Source organism: Equus przewalskii, chromosome 1 (assembly GCF_037783145.1).
Source record: "Equus przewalskii isolate Varuska chromosome 1, EquPr2, whole genome shotgun sequence".
NCBI lineage: Eukaryota > Metazoa > Chordata > Mammalia > Perissodactyla > Equidae > Equus > Equus przewalskii.
This window is the reverse complement of record NC_091831.1, coordinates 109,495,087-109,500,623: the sequence shown is the minus strand read 5'-3', so window position 1 is coordinate 109,500,623 and position 5,537 is coordinate 109,495,087. Positions and strand designations below refer to the sequence as shown.

At 38.1% G+C, this 5,537-nt stretch overlaps 1 pseudogene; it reads left to right on the top strand.

Moving 5' to 3' along the window:
• The first annotated feature begins 1,299 nt into the window (after window positions 1-1,299).
• On the top strand, window positions 1,300-1,684 carry LOC103562083 (cyclin-dependent kinase 2-associated protein 2 pseudogene; annotated as a pseudogene).
• The last annotated feature ends 3,853 nt before the right edge of the window (window positions 1,685-5,537 follow it).

Below are 5,537 nucleotides of genomic sequence, written 5' to 3'. Positions count from 1 at the left end.
GTGGCACAAATGAGTATGCATTTTTCAAATACTCTGGTAAACAAAAGGAAATGTGTCAGAATAAAGCAAAAATTAGAAAGTTGCAAACATATGAATGAGATGGAATTAGAAGACTTAAAAGGATATATTGGAATATTAAAGAAAAGAAGGAAAAGGACTTTCAGTATCACTAAAATAATCGATCAGAAATGAAGAGTAATAGGTACCACAAGGCATTTATAAGAGAGCATAAAAAAGAACAGTCCAATTATTTAAATAACCAAATAAGCATTCTAGAACTGAATAATATTCTGAGGAAGAATAAACCTCAATTGATGCCATATACAGTATACCAGAGAGACACAACTAAAGAGAGAATCAGTGAATTAGACTATAACACTGAGAAAGTCAGATTGCAGCAGACGTATAAAAAGATGATTAATATGAACGATAATTAAGAAGAATGGATGATAGAATCTAAACTGCATGGGAGTTCTAGAAGGAAAGAAAGGGACAATGGAAGGAAAGAAATATTTGAAGAGGTAATAGCTGGAAAAATCTCCATAACTGAAAAACTTAATCAAATAAAAAGGAATCTAAAAAAAGGAGAAGCAAGAATTTAACAAGATTTAAAACAGAAAATGATTTAACAGCTAATTAAAATTCATAGATTTGCTCACTAAAGTAAAAAGACAATTCTTGGCAGGGAAAAACAGCATACATTAAACAAGCATTTTCTAAGCTAAGTTTGTATAAATATGAACAGAAAAAAATTGGTATATATGGATATATTCAAAATATAAGAAGATATATAAAGTTATGCTAACATTTTAATGCTTATGTAAAATAGGTAATATTTGAAGAAACTATAATTTGTCAGTTTTACTAATAATTACTAAGAGACAAAAATCCAAAGATGAAGAATCCAAGACAAAATTGAAAAGGCGATGAACAGAAAAAAATCTGTCTATAAGAATGACTTGAAGTTCATATAGTTTCTTGAGTGAATTCTACCAAACCTTAGCATACACATCATTGTTGTATTACATAAACTTCCTTAGCATAGAGAAATATGAGAAGTATAGTACATATCTAATGACATCAGTATTATATCGTGCAGCTTTTATTGCACACAACCATATTCCTACAACACAGTTTGATTATCCTCAGACACCAACAATACAACTTCTGTGTCACGAGGAGTGGTAAGATTATTGCTATCTACAGAAGACTATGGGTGACTGTTACTACTGTTCTGAGTGGTCAGGCAGCCAACCCTGGAGGAGCAACCAGCCTATGCCACACACCCAGGAGTTGGGGATGTCCTATAAACACCTTGCCCCTGCCCCCAGCAGCACCCTTTGCTCTAGTACCCCTGGGCCCAGCACCCAGTTCACTACAGCTGGAAGAGTCCCATTACAGTTGGCTCAGTCCCGGGAGCCACTGCTCCTTTCAGACCATTATTTAACCACTTTGGGCCTCCCTCCATGGGCTGTGTGCAGGCAATGAAGTCACCGAATACCCAGGGTTCCCAGAGTAGTACACAGACCTGCTGTTGGTCACAGAGGAAATGGGTAAATAGATCTGGCCTGCCTATGATGGCAGCAAGAGTGCCACGGAGTGCCTGAAGGGAGGCATCACACATGCCTGGGCCGTGGCCAGAGAGTGTCCAGCAGAGACAGAGTGGAATGTGCACATGCCATAGGAAACACTTGGGCCTCTGAGTCTGAACATTTCCTGGCCATTGCAGAATACCTGCTTCTCCTTAGCCTTCACCCAAGTTACACTTCTTATCCTGGGCTTCCTGCCTTGTGTCCCCTGGTGGATACCTCCAGGAATCAGTGTGTAGCTCTCATTCCAGTCAGCAGCACTAACTGGGGCCCACACAATAGTTAGCAGCAAGGTCACTGTGAGTCAAACCCATGATCTGCAAACAGTATTGATCAAACTGGAACTTTCTTCTTCCTGTGACCCTTACCACTCAGCACTTACATAGTACTTCTTGCCAATTTATCCCAGGCCCTTTCTTCCCTAACAGGGCCTGTCACTTCCCTACTTTCTCTGCTGGGCCATAGTGACATTTTTCTTAGTATGTCTTTTGCTAAATATGCCCTTTTTGTTTAAATAAAAGATGATTCTATGAAGCTAATGTAAAACTAGACAAGGCTGACACAAATCTAAAACCTATTGGCCACTAGCACTAACACATAAAGGCAGAGAAATTAGATACAAAAATATCTTAGCAAATTTTATGAAGTAATGGTTTTTATAATTTGTATGTCAGGTAAAAACAATACTTAGAGTACACACATGATTCAATAGTTTCAAAATCTATTAATTCTCTGCATCTACAAATTAAAGTAAAAAAACAAGATAATTTCAACAGATATCAAGAAAATATTTGCTAAAATTCAACATATATTTGTGATAAAAATGTAAACAAAATAATATAGTAAAGTTAGAAATAAAAAATTTCTTAACATAAGAAGTATCTTGTAGAAAACTAAAGAAATATAATAGCTAATGGTGAAATATCAGTTGCACTTATATTAAAACCATAAAAAAGAAAAGGACACCTACTATTATCATCTTTATTTAATGTTGAATAGAAAATCTTACTGACAAACAAAGAAAAAGAAGAAAGTTTAAATAGTGGAAAGAAAGAGGCAAAGCTGCCACTTTAAAAACTTTGACCTGATGATCTAGCCCAAAGTTCCAGAGAATTACCTGATAACATATAATTAACTAAAAAGGTGGTGTGACACACAATAAACATTTAAAAAGTACTTACCAACAATCATCAATTAAAAAAGTGCAATGGAAGGAAATAAATCCCATTGTCAATTTTTTAAGAAAACAGACAATACCAAGGAATAACTGTTAATATCTCTTGAGCCATGAGACAGCCCTAAATAGGCCCAAATACCTAACATCTCACTTGGCAATATTAGGTTGTTCCAGGTCGATGTGGAGGTTCTGCTGCACCAAGATATCCTGGTGTGCAGATCAACTGTGACTCTACCATCTTTCACACACTGCTGCCAAGGTCACTCTGAGGTTGTAAACTCAGTTAGCTAGAAGAGGAGAAAAGTGTAAAAGAGCATATATGGCAGATCTTTATGAGCCAGACCTGGAAGTTGCATTCACATTGTGTTGGCGAAGACTCAATCACACAGTCACGTGTGAGTGCAATGGGGGCCGGTTAAAGAAGAAAGGGGAGTAGCTTTTTAACAGTTAGGAATCTCTGAATTACTCTTGTCTTGAAAAACTTTCTTCGCTGTTCTTCCCACATCTAGAAGTCATTCAGTCCCAAAGTCCATCCAGCTCAAAGTCTAGGATCTTTGGGTGATATCCTGTCTTCTCCATCCATCCTGACCTCGCTCATTATCATCAAGCTACCTGTACACTAAATGCCATGGTAGAGCAGGCAGAGAGTAATCCCAGGGCTGTTAAGAGGGAGATATAGGGGCCAGCCCCACAGCTCAGTGGTTACATTCACACACTCTGCTCCAGTGGCCCATGGTTTCACTTGTTTGGATCCTGGGCACAGACCTAGCACTGGTCATCAAGCCATGATGAGGTGGTATCCCACATAGCAGATCCAGAAGGACCTGCAACTAGAATATACAACTATATACTAGGGCGTTTTGGGGACAAGAAGAAGAAGGAGAAGAAAAAGAAGGTTGGCAACAGATGTTAGCTCAGGTGTCAATCTTTAAAAAAAAATAGGGAGATATACAACAGGAAATACCAGGAGACGTATTGCACTCAGCATCCCTAGCAACAGTGGACTGCTGCTGGGCCAGCATCTTGGAAGAAGGACTCTGATTAGATATCTGGGCTCCAGGAGAATCTCCTTTGCCCATGTTTCTCAGTTGACCCTGCCTCTATGCTTTGAGAAGCTCTATGCTTCATTTTCTCTTCCATTTTCCTTCATGACCACATTTGGAGTGGGCACTGGAGAATATGTCATCCATTGGGTAGGAGTGTGTGTACAGGTTTTGCAGCAGTTTTCCTGCTGGTGCCAATTTGGGGGCCCAAAATTTATTTCACATTCCCAGGGGATTTTTTAAGATTATGATTTCAATGGTAATATAATTTCCTCAAAAATTTAGTAAGCTTCTGATCGATTGTCTGTCAGTCAATTTCATATGCCAATAATCACACCCATACTTACATTAAGGCTTATTCAATGTTTATCCAAAATTTAAATTAAACTGGGTGTCCTATATTTTTATTTGGTAAATCTAGCAACCCTGAAGTTACCATGGAGAGTTTGATCAAATGTCCACCACTGTGTGGCTTGGGGCCTCTATCTTTTCAGATATTCTTCAATACCCATCACCCAACCACTAAGTTCAGCCACGTATTTCAGGGCTTGTCTATGGCATCAGCTAGCCTCAAGGTCAAGATTTCTCTACTGATTAGAGTAGACCCAGCTGTGGTAACAGACCCAGATGTATAACAATTCTACCCAAGAGAAGTTCATTTATAACATGTATAAAAGCCCCAGGCAGCAATCCAGGTGGGGAAGACGTAACTCTGCACCATTCCATCATTCAGGGATATAGGGATCCCCTGACAGGGATCTGCCATCTTCAACACATTTCTTCCAAGGCCCCGCTGGGGATTGCCATTCCAGGCAGGCAGGAGCTGGAGGGGGCTTAGGAGAATATGTAGGCATGTTTTAAGGGTCTGGCTTGGAAGTAACACCCATCACTTCTGCTCACATTCCACTGGCTAAGACCTCAGTATGTTACCTCACCTAATTGCAAAGAATGTTGGGCAGTAAGTCTAACTTCTTGCCCAAGAAGAAAAGTCAACTAGATTTTGAAGAACTGTCAGCAGATTCTGCCACAAACCTAACAAAGAATATGTAAGGCTTATGTGAGAAACACTTCAAACTTTGTTGAAGGACATTAAAAATAACTAAATAAGAGGGGAGACATATCATGTTCCAATATGGAAATATATAGGCATGTAAAAAGGTAAATTCTCCCCACATTAATCTAGAAATCACATGAAATCTCAGTCAAATTTTCAACTGAATGTTTTATGTAACCTGATAAAATGATTTTAAATTTCATGTGGTAGTAAATATCTAATTTTTTAAAGAGAACAGTCTATCACTATGGATCTATTATAATTAAAGCATGGTTGTATTTGGAACAAAAGTAGATAAATAGAAAAGATAAACAGATTATAAGATTCAGAAATGTATTCTTAATATTATTAAACCTTAAAAAGGAAAGAAATCCTGTCACATGTACAACATGAATGTACCTCGAGTACATTATGATAAGTGAAATAAGCCAGTCACAAAAAAACAAAATACTGCATTGATACCATTTATGTGAGGTTCCTAGAGTAGTTAAATTCATGGAGACAGAAAGTAGGGTAGTGGTTGCCAGGGCCTTGAGGGAGAGGAAAATGGGGAGTTGTTGTTTAATGGGTATAAAGTTTCAGTTTTGCAAGATGAAAAAGTTCTGGAGGTCTGTTGCAGAACAATGTGAATATATTTAACACTCCTGAACTGTACACTTTCAAATGGTTAAAAT